The sequence below is a fragment of the Artibeus jamaicensis genome, unplaced genomic scaffold, assembly GCF_021234435.1.
Source record: "Artibeus jamaicensis isolate MK-2021 breed Jamaican fruit bat unplaced genomic scaffold, CSHL_Jam_final contig_233, whole genome shotgun sequence".
In the NCBI taxonomy this organism is placed as follows: Eukaryota; Metazoa; Chordata; class Mammalia; order Chiroptera; family Phyllostomidae; genus Artibeus; species Artibeus jamaicensis.
In genome coordinates, this window is record NW_026521486.1 from 59,305,047 (window position 1) to 59,328,081 (window position 23,035).

General features: G+C 42.6%; 1 long non-coding RNA gene across 8 annotated transcripts in view; it reads left to right on the top strand.

Moving 5' to 3' along the window:
- LOC119045540 (uncharacterized) overlaps positions 1-23,035 on the top strand; it is an 87,128-nt gene that overhangs the window by 18,377 nt on the left and 45,716 nt on the right. The window lies entirely within an intron of this gene.

Here is a 23,035-nt window from a genome sequence, read left to right on the forward strand (position 1 = left end):
ACTAACGTTGTGAAAAACAATAGTTAATCTGAGTCTTTTCTTGTTGATTGAAGTATAGCCTGTGTGAGGCTAAGAAACTCTTCCTTGCTTATTTGCAATTGCAGCAGCAATTGTATTACATTACCTGGATTGACAAATAAATAGCCAGGAGTCATTTTGCATGACAGCTATTAGTTCTACGGAAACTATAAAATGGACCGAAACAAATAGTTGGGTTCCCTGGGACTGTGGATCTGTGTATTTCCCCCTTCATTATAGTGTCAGATGCTCTTGACTGTCTTTCAGGGCAAAGATGCATGACCACCAAGAGTATCTGCAGCATTGGTGAGAAGAGGGCGGGGCCAGGTGGCATGCTGATAGTACACTGTAGTCCCTGCAAGAGAGGCTGTCTTTGCTGAAGGGTGTAGTATTGCTATTGTTACAAGTACCTTTTTAGTCAAAGCATATCTTTCATTCTTTAAATGACAGATGGTTAGGATTGTTACTTCTGTTTCCGACAAACTCAGAAGAGGAAAAACAAACAAGTTAACTGACACTGAATACTTGGTTTTCAAGAATGCTAGGTAAAATAGTTTCAGCAAGGTTATGCGGTGTTTGTGGTGAAAGTCCCTCACCCCCATGATGTCCACACCCCAATCCCCAGAACCTGTGCTTATATTAGGTTATGTAGCAAAGGGGAATTAAGATTGCAGATGGAATAAGATTGCCAGTCAACTGGCCTTAGGATAGGAGATTATCCTGGATTATCCAGTGGGCCCAATATAATCACAGTGCAATAGGGAGGCAGAGAGCCAGCCAGAGTCAGAGAAGGAGATGAATTTCAGAATCGAAGTTAGAGTGATGCCAAGTGAGGGCTCGTCCTGCCATTACTGACTTTGAATAGGAATGAAAAGGGCTCTGAGACAGAGGATACAGGTGGTCTCTGGAAGCTGAAACAGTCAAAGAAACACATTCTCACCTAGAACTTTCAGGAACCCCTTCCAATACTTTGATTTTAACCCAGTGAGACCTACTTTGGGCTTTCGACCTCCAGAACTATAATTAGCTTGTGATATTTTAAGCACTGAAGTTTGTGATGATTTGTTACAGCAGCAGTAGAAAACTGATATAACCATAAACTAAATATCTAAAAATGATGAAGCCAAATTACATTCTCTTTCCCAGAGAGGTGCTATTACCAGTAAAATGACAAAGCAAGGGAAAGCAGAGGAAAGCCACGAGGCTGGGCCTGGCTGGCTGCTATTAGAGCAGTTTCCATTCACTTCCTTCTTTATAGTTCTGCTCCCAGCCGTAGATCGTCAGGGCTCTTCCCTCAGTGCCCGGGTCCTCGTGTTGCCTCCTCTCTCCTTCTTCTTCTTTTGCTTGCTCTCATCCCCTCCTTCCTCACTTTTCTCTTTTACCATTTTCCCCAATTGTCTTCTCTCCACTTCTCTTCTACTCTGACAGGAGTTAGCAATGGCCCAGCTAGTAAGAAGAAGATGAACATTCCTACTAATTCCCTCCTTCTCTGTACCTATGTCGTTCATGGGGAAGGATCTTTCATGAACACTAGCAAAGAACAGAATAGATAGGAAAAGAGGCACCTGAAGACAGTAAGAATTGAAAACAGGACATTGCCACCTCATCTCCTTGACTTAACAGTCACTGTTTTCCTTTGAAAAATAATTGTAATGTACTGTACACCAGGGCTGAGTGTACTCTTGATAGTAGGGTGGAAGTGCCCCCATTTCTCTAAATGGTTAACTAACCGCACACTTAGAGCCCTTGGCAGAGGTTTGGAGGCAGAGTTAAGTACTCGGAGTATACCGAGCCCCATCATCATCTGTGATCTGTACGAAATTTCATGTACACTTGAAGCTAGTCATATATTCTGTGAGTCTTCACATGTACTTAGCAGTGTACCAGATACAGTTAGAGGTGGCAGCAGCAAGCCAGCAGCAGGACCAGTGCGGCCTGCTTTCTGGTGGAGAGGGATCTCTGGGATGTGATATACGGCTGCCGTTCCCTTGGTATACAGCATATAAGCACCTTACTGCAGGTGTTGTCTTAAAGACACGAGCTTATATGATCTGGACAAGAACAAAATCAAAGTTTCTCGCTAATGGGTAGTCAGTGCCTCTGTGCTCTGAAGAGTACAGCAAGTTCTTCCTTTAGTGTCAAGGAGGTGCTTCTGGAACGATCCACTCCACGAGGAAGGAACGCTCCACTCTGCTGCCTTCGATGTGATCTCCTGAGTGTGCCCAATAATGTCTCGGCATCATTTCAACAACCTCTTGTTATTTTATAGGTTTTATCAGATGGCTTTATCAATTGGGCAGAACCAAATCTTTAAAGGGGCATGACAACTTTCACATCTGTCGTGATCTGGGCATATTCCCTGGCGGGACTACATTTTCATTCATTAGAGATGGAGGAGATATAAAATGTCTAACTCTAATCACCTCTACTGCTACAGCCCTCTAACTGGTGTCTTTGGCTTTCTTTTCCTCCTCTAATCTTGCCCATGGACTTTCGTCACAGGGATCTTTTTAAAACAACACTGGCAACCACCCCCTCTCTCCTGCCTCCTTATTTGAGTCAGATAGTCTTATAACACCCTCCGATTTACACCTGTTAGCGGTCATCACACCAAACTGTAATTGCCTGTTCACTTAACCTGCATCTCCCATTAAACTCTGGCCTGTGGTGGTTGGCCCTCCCTTAGCCCAGATGTCAGGAGGCAAACAATTCATGTGCCTGTGTTGAGTAAGCAAAATCCGCTTTGCCACCTAAGAACTTAAAGTGATTCCTTGTTATTCATCAGATCAGACTACAATTGACCTCTGAACTACCTGGGTTAGAACTGCGCAGACCAATTGAAAAATCCATGTATAAGTAGACCTGCGCACAGTTCAAAACCGCACAGTTCAAGGGTCAGCTGTACCCTGGTTTTTTTTGTATATACCTTTAGAGCTCTTCTTGGTTCTCTTCTGGTTCTCACATCGTCATTCTGTGGATTGTTTCCTCTGCTCATCTGTGGTAGCTTGTCTTCAAAGATAGCTGCCATCAGGTTTCACCTCCTCTGTATACACATGAGTGCCTGCCACCCCCCCCCCCGCCGAGAGATGGAGTCTGTCCCTCTGTATCCTTGAACCTCAGCTGGCCTGTCACTAATTTTACCCACAGAATAGGATGGCAGTGACGCTGTGCCAATTTTGGGCCTTTAAGAGGAATGGCATTTTCCACTTCTGTCTCTTGAGGCCCTGAACTTCCAATAATGCGTGCAGGCAACTCGTTTTTGGAGAGAGAGACCACATAGAGGAGGTGAGTAAGGAAGCCATCCTACACAGCCAGCCCCATCGTGAGGCCCCAAGAGGACCACCCAGTTGAGTCAGCCTGTAGAACCATGAGAGAGCAATAGTACTTTTAAGCCGCTAAGTTTGGGCTGGTCTGTTACACAGCAGTAATGATCCTAATGCCATCCTTTCAGGTTCCAAAGCTAGAGTTTCTATAAAGCTTTTCCTTGCTAGTCTAGTTGACATTGATCTATTGATCTCCCTCTGTCCCTTTCTGATTCCCACAGAACTTAGCACACTGTTATCCAACTATACGGCTAATGTATCCCTTAATGACAATGCTGCGTTCTGAGAAATGAGTCATTAGGCGATTTTGTCCCTGTGCGAACATCAACCCAGGTGGTACATGGGAGAGCCCATTGCTCCTCGGCTGTAAGCTTGTACAGCGTGTTACTGTGCTCGATACCACAGGCAGTTACAACACAGTGCGAAGTATTAGTGGGTCTAAGCATATTTGAACGTGGAAAAGGTACAGTAAAAATACAGTGAAAAGGTAAGAAATGGCCCTATGAATGGAGCTTGGAGGACTGGAAGTTGCTCTGGGTGAGTGAATGATGGTGCATGAGTGCGAAGGCCTCGGGCATTACTGTGCACCACTATAGACTATAAACATTGTACACTTAGGCTACACTAAATTTGTAAAGCAGCATGAGATTAAGTCAAGCACAAGAGAAAACGATGCAATTAAGAAGCACAGTAAACAGTAAACCCAAGGTGTATGAGGCTGCTGCCAGCATAACACAGCATACTGATTAAGTAGAAAGAATGTACACTGAAATAATGATAACATGTATAGTGTAGTAAATACATAAGCCAGTAACACAGTCACTTGTGATCAGGTATCATGGACTGTACTTGACTGTACGTGTTGTACATTTATATGACTGGCAGGGCAGTCGGTTTGTTCACACCAGCATCGCCACACACATGTGAGACATGAGTCAGTTGCACCATGACAGAACAATGTCACTGCAAAATAAGAATTTTTCTGCTCCACTGTAATCTTCTGAGACTACTGTCATATTTGTGTCCGTTGCTGACCCAAATGTTGTGATGCAGTACCTGCCTGTGTAGATTATTTTCCACTTCCTGTACGCTAACCTGCACTCTGTGACTCATCTGTGGTCTCTATCTAAAGATGCCAAACTGTAGCAGTATGTCTTGTAATCCTTTCAACAAGTCCTAGTACTGGACAGAAGTGTAACTAATAAGCTGTTGAACTGAATTAAAAGCATTCTTGGTTGTGTTAGCTCTGAAAACAGAATGTTATATAGTAAGGTGGTTCTGAGTGTGGTCCAGATCAGCAGCATCAGCACCACCTGGGAACCTGTTAGAAATGCAGGTTCTCGGGCCTGCCCCAGTCCGACTGAACTAGAAGTTCTAGGGAGGCTGGACTTGACCAACCTTCTATGTTTTTTAACAAGCCTTCCAGATACTTCTGATGCACACTCAAGTATGAGCGTCACTCTTACAGTAGAAGGAGTCCTGATTTTAAGGTGAGAAAGCCTAGGATTCTTTCATCAAATAAATAACATTTATTAAACATGCATCTACTTGTGTGCTTTGTGCTCAGGGCAGGAAATACTAAGATGGCTATAGGTTTATCTCTCATTTTGGATTGAGGGAGGGTGGTGGTAGCAGCAAAGTTTCCCAGGTATAACCAGGACATACTCCAAATGACCTCTACAGGACTTGCCCACAGAATGAGCTACTCCTAGTATTTACCCTCACTTTTCTTCATATGGACCAGATGCCATGACCATGAACTTAAACTGTAGAAACCCTCTTATTAGAATATGTTTATTTTAAAGATCACTCAATTAGTAGCATATTAAATAGTTTATATGTAAGTGTTCATGCTCACTACAGAACAAAAAATCCTGATTTTGTAAAAAGAAAATTAAAATCATTCATAACCCTACCACTGATAGATAACAAATTACAGCAAATATTATTTTAATGTATTTTCTTCCAAACTTTTTTGGTGCTTGCGTCTTTTATTTTTCTCCATCTTTTGTATCTACCTTATGTTCTTAGTGGCATGTTGTGAACCTTCTATGTCACTTTGTTTCCTGAAGCGTCAGCATTTTTTGGTGAGATGGACGTAGTCATGATGATGGTTGCCCCGGGAGTGAGCCTCGTTATTCGAGACTAGGGTGCAGCTCAGTAGTGGTAGAGACAATGACTGTTTCCCTGTTTCACTCTTGCCTACCTTCCCCCTTTGTTTATTCCTTCTTTTCTACCAACCCTGTGGAGTCCTTCCTCACTTCTGCCTCCACCTGTCCTAATTGTTCTCTCATTTGAGCTTTGTTTTACACCTTCGGCTAGTGTGTCCTCTCCTCTTCACCAGTTCTTCTTCATCCTCCGAGACCCACTGCAGCAATCACTATGTGCAGGAAACATTTCCTGATCCTCGAAGACTCTCGAACACACTCTCCTCTGACCTTCCGCAGAGCTCTCTTTACACCTCTATTACTGTACTGTATGGGAGTGTTCCACATTTAGGTTTGTCTGCTGCCTTAGACCAGAGGCTTTTTATTTATCTCCACATTACCTTTGATAAAGAAAACAAATTAAAAAAACAAAACAAAACAAGGGCATGTCAGAGTTACAAGCACAGGATCTATTTATTCATCAGCAAGCCCCAGGGCTGTGCAGGCTTCTGACCTTGCTCCATAGGCACTGTGATTCCTTCAAGGAAGCCTCTCAAGAAAGCGCAAATCCCAATTGTCAAGAGAGATGTTGAACATTACAGCCAAAAAAAGGGAGGCAGTACTTTCAAGTAATATCAGAAATGGACTTTGTGTGAGAATAGAGGTCTTAGAAGAACTAATGGAATGTGTTCTCTAAGATGAGATTCCGTACCCACAACTCCTTTAAGAGAAAACTAGAGCTGCGCCAAGACAGCCTGTGTGGTTCTCTGTATGACAAAAGAGGTGTTTTCTTTTTCTTTCACTGAGGGCAGCAGTCAATCCTGCAGTCATAACTCTGATACTTGACAATGAGCGGTTCAGAGGGAGGAGGAGGAGATGGGGAGGAAGAAAGAGAAGCACCACTGAGTGGCCTGGGACGGAGCCTCCCAGAGAGCAGAAGAACGCAAACGAGGGGCCTGATCTGTGCTGTGCTGACAGGTGGGTTTCCTGCAGCGTCCTGAGAGCAGCCCAGCAGGGGACGGCCGACAGGCAGAACCAGACCTTTGTGCGGATGTGGGGAAAGCGGCTGGTTAGCTGCCAGCTCGTCTGCCCTTGGAGAACACCATGCGGCAGTTCAGGAAAGCTAAGGAAACTGCCCTGCGTGTTTGTTTCTTGTGTCACCTGTCATTATAGGTGACACAATTGGCGTATTTTCAACTAAAAACAATTATACCAGGATTTCTGAGTGTAATTCTTTTCTGTGATTTTTTGGCTTGCTCTGCAGTCATTATGGCTAAATGTGCTTAAAGACACATACACAGTTTTCCATTACATTCTTTAGAAAATGAGAGTGGACACCTGACTGCTAGTTTTTATCAGGGAGTGACGTTTCTGCCACCTTGTAAACATCTAGTTTCACAAAGAGTTGAGATGCAGCTTGAGCTCATACACCTGGTAGCAGTGAAAATGAGACCAGAATGTTACTGGCATTTGGACCTCAGTTCAGCAACCTCTGTACTTCACTTCTGGCTGAGACATAATTCAGAGCCAACACTCAAACACAAGCAAAAGTTTATTTAGAAAGTCACAGAGGTAGAAGGATCAATAGAAGAAATCAGTTCGGGAAACAAGTTACAGAGGCAAAAGAAGGGCCCTTGGAGCTTAGGGGGGAGAAAGGCAAGGAAAACGCCCTATAGAAGGGGTGGGGAAAGGCACTGTGTGCTTCACGGAAGGAGCTGAGCTGGGTCCTCTGTCCTAAGGGCTTTTAAGGGCTTATATTTTAGGGAGGGTTCCATGGGAGGATCTCAATAGAGTATTCGTCAGCCTTTCCTTGTGTGTCCTTTCAGGGTCGTGGTCTGTACTGATCAGTTGCCGGGGTGGGCAGGGGTCATTAGTCAATACAGCTGGTCCTGATGTCAGCCATGGCATGGCTTGTTTGGTTTTGCTGCTTTTCTGGGCCTGGAGCTGAAACACACCTGAGGCCTAGATGTATTTGATGCAGGTCAGAAACTCGTTGTCCTGGGGCTTAATGGCTTAAGAGCTATTCTTCTATCCCCTTGTTTGTTCCCCCTGAAAGAGGGTCTAATCTGCATAACTACCAGGGAAGAAGAGGTCAGGGGAGGGTCCAAACCACATGCCCAATGATATGAAAGGTCAGGGGTCTGAAGCACATGACCAGAGATATGCTGGGGAAGAGAGGTAACCCTGGGGGCGAGTTCCTGTTTCCCCTCTTGCTCCTTGCTGGGCACGCAGGGTTTTCTGCTGTGGTGACTTCCTGTACCTGGTCCATCATCTTTGCTATATTCATGTCGGCCTCACTGCTTACCACCCCCTAGGATCCTTTATTTTGCTGCCTGAACCAATGAATGGTTGCCTAAAATGTCATTGAGTTGGAAGGTTGTACATTTCATTCATGGCTAGGTGATAGGCTTTGAAGCAAGCCTAGAAGGCAGCCAGTAATTGTCCTGACACCTTTCAAAGTGGGCAAGTGCAATCCTGTTGTCTCTGCCTTCTCTCCTTTATGCTCTGTGATTCACCGTGGCTGGCATGACCTTAACCCTCTTGACCAACCCCTCCTCATTCTTTGTGACCCAGTGTAGTGGGCGAGTGAGGAAAACCTTCCCTGGCCCTTACAGACTCTTAAATTCTGATTCTATACCACACTCCCCCTTCATACCTCTATTATTATTCCTATTTCACATGAATGTTACACATTTAGGGAGCTAGACACAGGTCCTGTGTGTCATATGTGCATGTTGTGGCTTGTGGCCCCAACAAGTCTCCACCTGTGACTTCAAAATCCATTTTTGTTGTTCTGGTCCACCTTCTGCTCTGCTTTGCTCTTGTAATAGGACTAAACAGGCCACATTTGTTTCTACTCAACAGCATTTGATCAGACTGGTCAAAGGTGACAGGCAGCCCTCGTTCCCCACTAAGGCAATTCTGTGCAGCAGGACTGCGCTCACCCACCTTGACAGGTGCCAGGACAGTTACTGGCCACCTTCTAGACCTGCTTCAAGGCCTCCTGTAACCTAGCTGTGAATGAAATGCACAACCTTCCAACTCAGTGACATTTTAGGCAACCACTCATTGATTCGGGCAGCAAAATAAATTGGTACTCAGCTGCTCCCAGTCTGTTTTTCTGGTTAGACCTATAAATAAAAGAAATGATTGTGCCACTCCATGTGACGCCAGTCTGCCCCCTCCCCAAGCAGCCACATTCTCTTGTGCTCTCTCTGGCTTTGTTCTGGTCCCTCTGAGGAGCAGAGCATTAAAGATTATATCTGAAGGTTGACAAGTGCTGTGTGTCTACATTTGAGTTCTATATGCATAAATATAATAAATGAATGGCCATACATTTGTATTGCATGCCCACCCCTACTGAATTTGTCATTAATATGAAAATATTTTCAGTAAATAATATAACCCCCCAATATTCTTATACAGTGCTTTTTATTCATGAGACTAAGTTACATCACTCAATGGTGACATTTAAATGACAGTTACTACAGTAACCCAAAGTACTGCCCTTGTGAAGTGTGGTGCACTGGTGTGCTTATCCAGTAATTTATAGGTGCCATAAATACTGGCTGTAATGTGCAAAGATAACTCAAAAAGGAGGAAAATTTTTTCCACACACATGTGATTGTGAAATACATTTTTAGAAGCAGGTTCTAATACTTCCTTTCCCCATGATTCCCTCAAATTCCTTTCCTTTTAGGCCATAAGTGTTTCATTCCACCCCCCACCCCACACACACAATACTCAGACATTAAAAATAAAAACAAGAAAACACCCTCCTGCCCTCCCTCTCACCTCCAAGGCACACAGATACAAAAGAATGTCAAATCCAATGATCTTCCCTCTTCCAAACCAAGTCTGCTTCATCTGTCTGCTAGCACATTCTGTCAAACTCCCCAACTTTTAAAGCAGTACATTGGTCCTGGAGTTGCAACAAAAGCTAGACCTCTGCCAGTTCCAAACTGGCTGTACACGGAGGCTGTTGCCAAATTGACTTCCCTGTCTCAGTCAAGAGGCTGCTTCCCCCCACTCTGCTCGAAATTAATAAGGCCAATCAGAAATAGACAAAACACGCATGGCCAATCACTCTTCTCCAGGGGTTTGCCAACTCCTCTGCAGTCAGAGAAATCACCTTAAAGCTATTACACCAGTGACCATAAATTAGGGGGTCTGGCAGTCTACCCCTTCTGAGAACGCAGCAGACTAAGGCTATTTCAGCACAGTCTTCCCCTTGTCGGGGAAGGGGGGTTGGTGCGATGGGGGAGGGGACAGGTTCCCCAGGGTCGGAGAGGAGAGTAGGAGCTCTAGGTCCCTGCTTATCAGTTGTCACAGAACGTCCAAGTTGGACGAGCAAGGTTTCCCCTGAATTCGCGTGTGGGCAGCACCCAGGTGTTTGACAGGGCACTGCCAGGAGATAGCTTTACTCCGCAGATGCAGGGACTCCATCTGTGTGGCTCTGCAAGACTATTTACGGCAGAGGTTAGGCGGGTGATCGCTGGCATGGAAAACTCATTTCTCAGCCTGGCTTTTATTTACGCTCTTATTAAGGTACCTTTCACTCACATTGTCGGAATGGCAGCGAGTGGCTGCGGGTGAGCAGCAGGCCAGCAACATAGGCTCCCTGCAGGCGCTGGCCACCCGTGGCCTGCAGAGTAGAGAGAGCACAGTGGGCAAGGCGGGGACAAAGGCGACAGGGAAGCCGGGGTGCCTCAATGGCTAAGAATAATGCCTTTGGACCACACTGGAAAAGTTCCATGGCTTTGTGGCTGAATTTCCCCTGCAGTGTTGGCTCGTCACCTTCCCCCAACCCTCTTGTCATGCTCTTTGTATACGTCCAGCATGGGAGAAAAAAGCAGTGTGCTTTATAACCTCTACCCCAAACCCTAGGTAAAGAGTTCACCGTCTCCCAGACCACACTCCCGGCCAGAGCCTCTCCTGGGCTGTGACCCCAGCCCCCATCCAGCAGGGATATAGACTCAGCAGTAAGGACTCTGGAGGGAACTTCCTGGCTATTCTTTGCTTTGGCACCGCCTAAAACCAGAACAGGCCTGTGCAGGCTTGGCACATTTTGGCTCCTAATCATGCATATTCATATCCAAGTGCAGTAAAATCCAGGTCAGCTGCTTGGAGACAGTGAACTGTGTTCTTGAAGGCTGACCAAGCCTGAGAGAATTCAGTAAAATGAAGGCTGGGCAGTCTCCTCTCAGAGTCTTGTGCAAACAGTCTTGTAACGCTTGAGGAGAAAAAAAATCCCCCTAAAAGGGACAAAGGAAACTGGTAGGAGGCTTGCTTTTGGGGGGGAGGGGCCGTTTCTGCTGTCCTTCCCTTTGCCATAGAAATCGTGATTTGTTTCTTGTATCCTACCTACACCCTTTCTTCAAGTCCTCAACCTCTGTAGCGAATAATAACTTCATATTTTTTCTACATAGGGTCCCTTCTCTTAGCTTAACACATTCTCCTTCCCTTCCTCTATCATCCTCCCATCTGCTACCACTCTTCTCCCCTCCCTCCTTTTCTTCCCAGAAAAGAGTAGACTCCTCTTCTGCCCCCGCTCATTTCTATCACTTCCACAGAAATGCCCCTTCTCCCTTTACTGGTCACTCGGGCACCCACTGTCCCCCTCTCCCCCGTAGGACTGCAGTCCCCTGAGAGGCACCGTTGTGGGCTAAACTGTGTCCCCCAAATTCATTTATCAAAAACTGAAACCGAAGTACCTCAGAATGTGCGTGTATGTGGAGGGAGGACCTGTAAAGAGGTAATTAAAGTAAAATGATGACTCCTGTCTGCATAAGAGGAAATTTGGACACACAAGGAGCTGCTAGGGATAGCTACAAATAAGGGGGAAAAAACTACTGTGAGAACACAGGAAGAAAGCCAAGTCAAGTCAAGGAGATCGCAGGAGGAAAAACAAACCTGCCAAACCTTGATCTGGAACTACTTTTGGCCTCCAGAACCGAGAGAAAATAAACGCCTGTTGTATAAGACATCCAAGCTGTGGTGCTCTGTTACGGCAGCCCCAGCAAACTAACACAGGCCCTAAGGAAGCCTGCCTAGAACATTCTGGCGGCCCTTCCTCCCCCTCCATGACTTGGGAACTCTTTCCTTCAGGATGGCTTTGGCCTGGAACAACCTTTCTTTTTATTTAATGTGCTGTGTGATTTTTTTGGTGATAACCTTCCAACCAACGGTATTTCTCTGCTGATAGAGCTTTATTTCTACCCCTTCAATTTAATTTTCGGTTTTGTCCTGTAGAGGGAATACAGGACACCCATTTACATTTGAATTGCAGATAATAACTTCTAAAGTATGTCTCAGATATTACACAGGACATACTTACATTCTGAAAAATTCTTTACATGAAATTCAGGTTTAACTAGGTGCCCTGTACTTTTTTATTTGCCACATCTGCCAGCACTAGCTCAGGGGTGTGTCCCTAACATCTTTACACAGTGGTTCTCACATTAGAGTTGCGTGGAGAACAGTTTGAAAATACTGACGGTTGCCCCCCCCCCCCGCCCCCTGGAGAATTCTGACTTAGGTAATGGGTGGGAGGCAGGGCAGGATTTTTTAAAAAGTATCCAGGTGCTTTGAATGTGCAGCCAAGTCACAGAACCCCTAAGAAAGACGTCAGGTATTGACTATTACATGCTCATAGCCACTGCAGTGTTGGATTTAGGCTTCATTAATCTTAAATTCTTTGGGTTTTATTCTGTAAAAAATATCATCTTGTCACTCTTTCTGTTGCTGAATCCAGAGACAGAGGTCCAGTACATCACTGAAAACAGCCCTGTTAGTGTATGAGATGGTCTTATTCTGAGTTAACTGTGCCTGTAGAGAGGTGTCCAGAGCTGTACCACTGGGCTGACTGCAGCCGGGGACTCTCCATCCCTGGGTTCGCAGTCTGGGGTTCACAGCACCGTGGCTGGGCACCCGTTACCTCTTACCATGACTTTTATTACAGGTCGGTGCTCGAGAATGCAGGATCTGTTTTAAGAATACTTGTAGTTCAAGAAGAATTTGAACATAATTTTATTCAGTTCTTCCAGGCCCTGGGTATCTTTCTTCCGCTGTTAATTGGCATGTAGAACTAAAGCTTACCTGCTGTTCACTTGCTGCTGAAAAATTATAGAGAGGTCAGACACTGAGGCTAATACCCCTGGGGTAGCATGCGATTTATTCTGCTCGGGTCGGGGCTCTATATTTGAGTCTGGTACTCAGCGTCATCCTGAAGATAAACCTTGCCAACATGAACCTCACACTAAGTTCTACACAGAGGCTGACGTAGAGCTCCGGCTGAATGAGAGTGAAAACCAGAATGAGAGGGAAATAAATGCCTCTGACAGAAACACACTTTAGAGAAAATGGTGTCGGGGGGGGGTCAGTAGATGACGTTGGTCAGTGAGAAGTTCAGTGGTAGAGATTTGATGTGAAATGCTGTTAAAAAATGCCACCCAAATAAGCGTGTATACGATGGAGGTTTTGTACTACGATGTCCCCCTTCATATGATGGTTTCAGTTTCCTGTGGTCAGCTGTGACGTGCAAATATTAAGTGGAAAATTAAAAAAATAAACAATTCATATGTTTTAAATCGCACACTGTTCTGAGTAGTCTGGTGAGATCCTGTGCCATGCAGCCCACCCTGCCCTGGGGTTAGATCACCGCTGTATCCAGTGTGTCCACACTTGTTCACTACCCTCCCATTGGTCACCTGGTAGCTGGACTGGCTTTTAGATCAGGTGTCGCTTGCATTCAAGTAGCCCTTATTTTACTTAATAATGGCCCCACTTCGTCAGAGTACTGATGATGATGCTGGCAATTTGGATGTGCCAGAGAGATGCTGTAAAGTATTTCCTTCAAGTGAAAAGGTGAAAGTTCATGACTTAATAAGGAAAGGGGAAAAATCAAATGTTGATGTTGTTAAGATCTGCAATAAGAATCTTCTACCTGTGAAATTATGAAGAAGATAGAAATTCATACCAATTTTACTCTTGTACCTTGAACTGCAAAAGTCACCACCACAGTGCATGGTAACTGCCTGGTTAAGATGGAAGAGGCACTAAATCTGTGGGCGGAAGACATGAGCAGACAGTTTGTTCTGATTAATGGCAATGTGTTGCTGCAAAAGCATTGCGCCTGTACAAAGACTTCAGCAAGGGGTGCCCTAAAACAAGTGATACCGAGCCATTTACTGCAAGTAAAAGATGGTTATAGGAGGTCTGGACTGAAAAATATAAAAATTACTTGAGAGAGATCCCATTCGCTTAACTTTTAAAAGTATATTCTTATAACTTTTCTGTTTTGTTATTGTTAACCTCTTACTTTGCCTAATTTATAAATCAAGTTTATCACAGGTTAGCATGTACAGGAAAAAAACCCACAGTACATACAGGGTTCAGTACTATCTTTGGTTTCAGGCTTCCACTGGGGGTCTTGGAATGTATCCCCTTAGATAAGGGGAGCCTGCTGTGCTGCTTATTATTTAATGAGAAGTTTCAAAACCTTGTTGTAATGGGAGGCAGGTGCATGTAGATTGTAAGTGTTGGATTTGAAATCTTGGCTTTGGCATTACTTGGCTCTGTTTCCTTGGGCAGCTGCTTGGTGTACCTGAACTTTTACCTTGTTGGAGAAGGGTTTCTGGAATGTCAGAATAAGGACCTCTGAAAACCTGCTTCTCCATACAAACAAAGAGAATGCTGGCAAAAACTGTCAAAATCAGCTTTTTCAGAACTCTGGAAATTAACTAAAGGATTGACACAATCCAAGGAGTATTTATTCAAGAAAGAAAAGGCTGAATCTCAGTAAGACTAGGGAGCTTTGTAGCATTTTTACTTACCCAGTTTCCTTTCTCCGCTCTTCAGATCTGTGGTAGCACTGAGGACCACCAACACCCTCACAACCATAGGAACTCTGAGACCCAGCAGACTCGCAGCCCCCTGCAGGGGCAGAACGGGTTTGTAGCTGCCCCGAAAGTCCACATCCCTAGAAACCCATCACTATTTGACCTGCTCTGTGTGAAGAGCCTTATTTCCAGGGCTTTAGTCCAAAACAACCTTGTTATGCATTAAGGTTAACAACAGACTGACCAAAAAACAAAAAGGAAACACTAGTGATGAGATGTCCAGAGAGGGCTTTGAAAAGCCCCAACATTATTTGAACCTAGAAATCCTCACAATGTGCAGGGCAGTACCATGCCCAGGAAGGACCTAAGCAGGCCTAACCTCTCATCTCTGGTTGACCTCAAAGCTCTGCAAAAGCAGGATGTGAAGGCCAATGCAGAGTGGTAAGTTGCCTTCCATAGCATGGAAGGCGTGCCCCAAACTTGATGAAAAACATTGATCTACATATCCAAGAATTTCAGCAAACTCCAAGTAGGTTAAACTGAAAGAACTCAAACCTAGACACATCATAGTCAAGCTCTTGAAAACAGCAAGGTAACAGTAATGCATCATCATATACAAGGGACCCTCAATAACATTATTGTCCCATCAGAAACCATGTGGCCAGAAGGTGGTGGGATGACTTTAAATAATGTGCTATAAGAAAAAAAACCCTGTCATTTCTATATCCAGAAAAATGATCCTTCAAAAAAATGGAGAAAGCAAGATATTCCCAGATAAACTGAGAGAGTTTGTCCTGAGCAGACCCCTTTTATAAGAAATACAAAAGGGAATCTTTCAGGTTGAAATGAAAGGTCACTAGATAATACTTTGAATCCACAAGAAAAAATAACACCAGAAAAGATAAATACATAGGAAATAAAAAGACAGCATAAATGTATTTGTTTTTAACCCTTCTAGATAATTTAAAAGACAGATAATGTATAAAAATAACTATTAAACTTTTGATGGGTACATAATGTATAGAAATATAATTTGTATGACAAATAATAGCCAAAAGAGGAAGAAAGAATTAGAAGTATACATTGGAGCAAAGTTTTTATGTACTTTTGAAATTGGGTATTAATCCAAATTAGATTGCTTTAAGATGCTAGTTGTAATTTCCAGGGCAACCACTAAGACAGTAACTTAAAAGAATGTAGTAAAGAAGCAAGGGAATTAAAATGATGTATAGAAATTATTTAACATAAAAGGGAGAGTAATGGAAGAACAGAGAAGCAAAAGGACATAAGACACAGAAAACAAACAATAAAGTAGCAGACAGAAGCCCTGCCTTATCAGTACTTATTACTAAATACGTATGAACTAAATATTCCAATCAAAAAGTAGAGACTGCTAAAACAAACTATGTTTAAAAACATAACTGTAGTTTCTTAGTAAGAGACACGCTTAGATTAAAAAATACAAATAGGCTCAAAATGAAAAGATAGAAAAAGACGTATCTTGCAAAAAGAAACCAGGCAAAAGTGAGAGTAGCTATATAAATAGACAAAAGCGACTTTAAGATCATTGTTACTGGAGACAAAGAAAGACATTTTACAATGATAAAAGGGTCAATTCATCAGAAAAATACAGCAATTATAAACATGCATGCACCTACCAACATGTCCCAAAATACATGAAGCAAAAGAGTTGCAGACTTGAAAGAGAAATACATAAATCAACAATAACAGAGACTTTAATATCACACTCTTAATAAAGGTTAGAACACCTAGGTAGATCAACAAGTGAACAGAAGACTTGAAGACCAACTAACTAGAGATAACAGACAACTACAGAGCATCCCACTTCACTGCAGCAGAAAATTCAGTTTTCTCATGTGCATATGGAAAATTCACACAAAGTAGACTTCTGGCCAAGATGACGGAGTAGGATAATGCTTTGCTCACCTCCTCCCATGACCACATCAATGTTACAACTAAATTCTAGAAGATTCCATCATTGAGAACCACCTGAAAGCTAGCTGAATAGAAGTCCTATAACTAAGAATATGAAGAAAAAGCCATAATGAAACTGGTAGGAGGGGTGGAAACATGCAATGAGCAGGCCCCACACCCACAGTGTGGTGAATAAGAATCAGGAGTAATATTTTGGCTGCAGAAGTCCCCCATAAGAGCAAGCGGTGCCAACCCCACACCAGGCTACCAGTGCTGGGAAAAGGAGTCCCCCTAACTTCTGGCTGTGAAAACCAGCAGTGATTGTAATCTGAGTGTGGTGTTGCTCTTGAGAGACCTTCACACAGATTCACTTGCTAATTAACTCTTGGCTGAAGCTGAAAAAGTACAAGGGAGATAAGGAGAGGAAATGAATCTTCTCATTTAAGCACAAGGGCTGGAGGGGCAAGGGTTAGGGCAGCTCTCTCTGGGAAGTGCTGGCAGACACCCCTGTTCCATTTTTTAGGTCTTCCCTCAACCACCCAGCTTGTGCAGGCAGGCACCAGATTTGTGCTCTCCATTAACCTGACCTAACAAAGTTTGCCACAACCTGGTGATTCCCTGAAATCCCAAGCCACTCAACTCTGTGCCTGGCCCAACATGCTTCCAGAGGCTGTTTCACACAAGTGGCCTTCCTCAGTTTGCTCTGTGGACTTTCTCAAAATCTCTGAAAGGGCCAGAAACCCCAAACAAGCACCGACTGGCCTTCACATGCCCTATACCTCTTGCTAAGCAGTCCCAAGCCTGGCGAAAGTGGTGAAAGGTCTCAGCTCATACCTTGGTGCCCATTAAAGGGTTCCAAGCCTGACAATAGTGGCAGCCAGCCTCAGTTTACAGCATAGCTTCTCCCAAGCACTTTCAAGCCTAGCACAAGTGGCAATTGACTGTAGATCACTTTATAGCTCCAACCAGGCTGCCCCAAGCCAGGCATAAATGTCTGCTGACCTTGCCCTGCACCAGAGCCTAGTCCCACAGGCTTTAGGACTAACATATCCAATGACTGGCTTTAGACCCCCAAGAGCCCTAACCAGCTCTGCAAACAAAACACCAGAGCCCTGCAAAAGCATACCCTGATCCTTGTGGTCAGTCCCCACACAAGAGCTGGTCCACTGTCATCAGGGCCAGCCCTTCCAGCCAATCAGCTGAGGGTCAATTCCACCCACTGATGGGCCATCAGTAATCAAGGCTAAACTGTAACAGGAGGGCAAACACAAGAGACACCCCTGGAGCACCTGGCTCAAGTGACCAGGGAGACTGCTTGAAGGCCTTACAGGAGACCTACAGCGTCAGGTCACTCTGCCAAGACCAGGAGACACAGCAGCTCTACCTAATACATAGAAACAACAGGAAGCAGCCAAAATGAGGAGACAAACATTTTCCAAGTGAAAGATCAGAACAAAACTCTGGAAAAAGAACAAAATAAATGGAGACTTTGTATCTGCCAGATACAAAGTTCCAAACACTGGTTATAAGTATGCTCACTGAACTTCTGTGAAGAACAGATGAACTCAGTAGGAACGCACACAAAGAAATAGAAACCATAAATAGAAAACCAGTCAGAATTGAAGGATACAATGAAAAAAAAAAAGAGAACACATTAGATAGGATAAATAACAGATTAGAAAAAGCAGAGGATCAAATCAGTAATTTGGAAGATGTGGTACCAGAAAACACCCAATCAGAAGAAGAAAAAGAAAAAAGAATTTTAAAAAATGAGAACAGTTTAAGGGACCTCTGGGACAACATCAGGCATACCAACACCACATTATAGGGATACCAGAAGGAAAAGAGAGACAGAGCAAGGTAGTGAAAACCTGTTTGAAGAAATAATGACTAAAAACTCTCTAACTTTGTAAGGGAAATAGATGTATACCAATCCGGGAAGCACAGAGAGTCCCAAACAAGATAAACCCAAAGAGGCCCATAGCAAGACATATAATAATTAAAACATCAGGTTAAAGACAAAGAGAAACTGTTAAAAGTAGCAAGAGTAAAGGAGTTTGTTACCCACAAGGGAGATTCCATAAGATCGTCAGCTGATTTCTCAACAGAAACTCTGCATTCCAGAAGGGAATGTATGAAACATTAAAGGGATGAAAATCAAAGACCTACAACAAAGATTGCTTTACTAAGCAAGGCTATCATTTAGAAGAGCGGAGATATAAAGTGTTTCCCAGACCAAAAAAGCTAAAGGAACTCAATACCACTAAGCAGATATTACAGGAAATGTTACGGGGATTTCTATAAGTAGAAAAAATTAGAAAATATCAGAAAGAAAAAATTCTCACTGTTAAAGGCAAACATGTAAAAGCAATGGATCAACCAACTGTACAGCTAGTACAAAGGTGAAAAAGGCAAAAGTAGGAAGATCATGTGTAATTACAACAATAAATAAAGGGATACACAGAAACACATATAAAAGAAGTAAAAAAAAATGAGGAAAACATAAATGTTCCAGGGTTGAATGAACATGGTAATGATTTTAGAGTTATTTCAAACTTCAGTGACCCTCAACGTAAAATAGATGACTGTAAACATAGCTCAGTACATGTGAAGCATATGGTGACCACAAACAAACAAAATCTCAGGGAGACGTGCATCCAGTGTCGGAGCACCAAAATGTGTAAAACACTGAATGACATGAAGGGAGAGGCTGATGGACAGTTGGGACAACTGTTGGCAGAGGTGGCCAGATACATGGAAAAGAATGAAACTGGATCACTTTCTTACATCAAATATAAGAATAAGCTAAAAGTGGATTAAAGACTTACATATAATACCCGAAATGATACAACTCCGGGAAGAAAGCACAGGGAGTTAATTCTTTGACATCACTCTTAACAATATTTTTTTGGATATGTCTCCCCAGGCCAGGGAAACAAGATAAAAAATTTTAAAATGAGACCACCATATTCTTCAGACTGTAAGACGCACCTCTGCTCCCACCATTTGGGAGGAATAATGGTTGTTAACGCTGCTGTTGAGTTCTGTTTACATTTACATCGGTGAAATATGTTATTTACATTATTAAATAATTTACCACAGTTTTTGCTTCAATTTTTTTTCCTATTTTCCTCTAAAACCTAGGTGCATCTTATGGTCTGAAAAACACGGTATATCAAACTGAAAATTTTTGCATAGCGAAGTAAACCATTAACACAACGAAGACAACCCTTTATTCACTGGAACATTAATTATAATAGCCAAGTTACGGAAACAACCTAAGTGTTCATTAATAGACAAATTGATAAAGAACAGGTGGTACATATATTTAGGGGAATATTAGCTATAAAAATAAATGAAATCTGGCCATTTGCATATTATGTTAAATGAAATAGACCAGAGAAAGACAAATACCATAGGGTTTCACTTAGATGTAGAATATAAAAAATTAAATGAACAAACAAAACAGAAACAAACTTATAGATAAGGAGAACAAATCAGTGGTTGCCAGATAGGAAGGGTATTGGCGAGATGGGTGGAGAAAGTGAAGGGATTAAAAAGTACAAATTGCAAGTTTAAAAAAGACCAGATGGGCCCTGGCTTGTGTGGCTCAGTGGACTGAGTGCCGACCTGTGAACCAAAGGGTCGCTGATTTGATTGCTAGTCAGAGCATGTGCCTGGTTTGCAGGCCAGGTCCCCAGTAGGGGGTGGAAGACAGGCAATAACACATTGATGTTTCTTTCCCTCCTTTCTCCTCTTTCTAAAAATAAATAAACATTAAAAAATTAAAAAGACCAGAGGGGACTGGGGGTATGGAGGAAAGGATGAAGAGGTGAGCGGATTAGGAAGTACAAACAGGCAGTTACAGAATAGCCATGGGGATGTAAATTACAGTGTAGGAAATGGAGTAGCCAAAGAACCTGTATGCATGACCCATGGACATGAACAACGGTGTGGGGATTGCCTAAGGGAGTGGGGGTATTTAGTGGAAGGAGGGAAAAGGGGAAAAATTGGGACAACTGTAATAGTATAATCAATAAGGTATAACTTAAAAAATTCATGGGGATGTAAAATACAACATAGGGAATATAGTCAAAAGTATTGTAATACTGTGTATGGGATAATCACTTCATAAGTTCTACAAATCTAATCAGTATGATGTATACCTAGAACTAATACAATACTGTGTCAACTGTAATTGTAAAATTTTCTAAAAAATAAGACATCATAGCCCTGGCTGGTGTAGCTTAGTGGATTGAGCACAGGCCTGCGAACCAGAGGATCGCGGTTCGATTTCCAGTCAGGGCACATGTCTGGGTTGCAGGACAGTTCCCAGCAGGGATACACGAGAGGCAACCACACATTGATGTTTCTCTCCCTTTCTCCTTCCCTTCCCCTCTAAAGATAAATAAAATCTTTAAAAAAATAAGACATCATAGAAATCATGTCCTCTGATCACAGTGGTATAAAATTATTTTTTTTGTAAATTGTGATAATATTTACCTGAAAAGGATATAAAAGACCCCAGGTCTCAGGTACCCAGTACAGGACCTAATACATAGTAACATTATAAGGGTTTGTTTCCTCCTCTTCTTGCCGGGGTCTGGTAAGTGATGGGTTAATTTCCTTCTCGAGTATTTGTGAAAATTTTTTAACTGTTTTGAATGGGTTACAGATTAAGTAACTGATAGTGTCTGAGTATTGAGGAAATACAGTATCACAGTCCTGATGCATCCACTACCATTGTGGCTAAAGGCTTTTAGACTGAGCAATAAAGAACTGGCAGGTATATAAATTATCCTGTTTATAACTCAGTACAAGATAAATGATTACTGATCCTGCCTATTTTTTTTTGATAGGCCATTGGTGTTCATTAATATGTTTGATGTTCTTATTTATTTCATACCAGAGAGATGAGATTAGGCCATATTTTCCCAAGTTAATTTTTCTGATCAAGATATAAAGCTTTACTTTTAACTCTTTGGGATAAATCCTAGCTCGGATGGTCTATGGTTTCTTTCATGCAATAAAGCAGAGTTGAGTAGTTTTGACAAGTGGCCCATAAACCTTAACCTTTGCTAAACTCTAACCTAAGAATTAGATAATTTTTAGATGGGGGGGCCTGGTAGATGATATTCCAAGAAAGACATATATAATAATAATGATAGCACTTATCTTTGTCACTGTTAATTTTCCTTCAAATTCTACTGTACAATTAGTAGATTGGCCATATATCCCCTAACTTATGTTTAGGGCTTCCAGGAATTAGAAATTGCATTTTTGCATCGAGTGCAATGACAACAGAGATTTCAGTTCTCCACAATCTTGTCCCAACTTGTTTTTCCTCATTGACCAAAATCAATAGGCAGGTGATGTCTAATTTACAGTTGCTAAGACTATTTTCAGGTTCCATAGTTCCTCAGTTTAAATCAGAGATGTCTTATTACTAATATATACTAATAGTGCCTAAAGGGTCTGATATGACGTGATTAGGGACATTTTTGCTGCTTCAATTTCTTTTTCCTGTCTTCATGTCCACCATTACCCCACCCCCACCTCACCTCATGACAGTACCTTCTGAAAAAGCTCCTCTATTTCTACTTTTTACTGATTATATTTTTAAATTAAAATTTCAAAAGAGGGTAAAAGAGAAAGCTCCTTTTCTCTTTTTTTGCTCCTTTCAGAGGAGTATTGTCCCCCAGGTCTTTATTCTTTTTTTTCCCTTTTTAAAAAAAATATATTTTATTGATTATGCCGTTACAGTTGTTCTATTTCCCCCCTTCATTCCCCTCCACCCTGCATACCCCCTCCCCCACCATTCCCCCCTTAGTTTATGACCACGTGTCTCAAGTTCTTTAGGTTCTATATTTCCCATACAATTCTTGCCCTCCCCCTATCTATTTTCTACCTACCGTTTTTGCTACTTATTTTCTGTACCTTCTCCCCCTTCTCCTTCTCCCACTCCCGTTGCTAACCCTCCACGTGATCTTCATTTCTATGGTTCTGCTCCTGATCTAGCTGTCCTCTTAGTTTGCTTTTGTTTTAGGTGTGGTTCTTAATAACTGTGAGTTTGCTGTCCTTTCACTGTTCATCTTTTTTATCTTGTTTTTCTTAGGTAAGTCCCATTAATATTTCATATAATAAGGGCTTGGTGATGATAAGCTCCTTCAACTTGACCTTATCTGAGAAGCACTTTATCTGCCCTTCCATTCTAAATGAAAGCTTTGCTGGATAGAGCAATCTTGGATGTAGGTCTTTGGATTTCATGACTTGGAATACTTCTTTCCAGCCCCTTCTTGCCTGTAAGGTCTCTTTTGAGAAATCAGCTGACAGTCTGATGGGAACTCCTTCGTAGGTGACTGTCCCCTTATCTCTTGCTGCTTCTAGGATTCTCTCCTTCATTTTAATCTTGGCTAATGTAATTATGGTGTGTTCCTTCTTGGGTCCAACTTCTTTGGGACTCTCTGAGCTTCCTGGATTTCCTGGAAGTCTCTTTCCTTTGCCAGATTGGGGAAGTTCTCCTTCATTATTTGTTCAAATAAATTTTCCAATCATGGCTGTTGCTCTTCCCCTTCTGGTACCCCTATAATTCAGATGTTGGAGTGTTTAAAAATGTCCTGGAGGTTCCTAAGCTTCTTCTGATTTTTTTTAATTCTTGTTTCTTCATCCTTTTCTGTTTGGTTATTTTTTCTTCCTTCTGGTCCACTCCCTCGATTTGAGTCCCAGTTTTTTTTCCATTACTATTGGTTTCCTGTGCATTTCCCTTCATTTC